Source organism: Phaethon lepturus, unplaced genomic scaffold (genome assembly GCF_000687285.1).
Source record: "Phaethon lepturus isolate BGI_N335 unplaced genomic scaffold, ASM68728v1 scaffold14213, whole genome shotgun sequence".
Lineage (NCBI taxonomy): Eukaryota > Metazoa > Chordata > Aves > Phaethontiformes > Phaethontidae > Phaethon > Phaethon lepturus.
The window spans coordinates 8938-9219 of NW_010531305.1; positions in this window are offsets into that span (position 1 = coordinate 8938).

Genomic DNA, 282 nt, shown 5'->3' on the forward strand with positions numbered 1-282 from the left:
CGGCAAATGGCCAGTATCATCCAGTCTCTCAGCCTGGGTAAATTACTGGAATATTTTTCCATTTTCATCTATAAGGCTGGCAAATTGACCACTGAAATATGCCACTTCACTTGGAGCATTCCAGTTGTTACAGGTTTTTAGACTCTCTATTAAATGTAATTATAGAGAAACTTTTACATGATTAAACCCCCCTTGCCTAGATAGTTAACTCTTATGGATTTAAAAACACACACACAGTTGTTTTTTTCTCTTTTTCTTCCAAACTTTTGACAGATAGGGAAA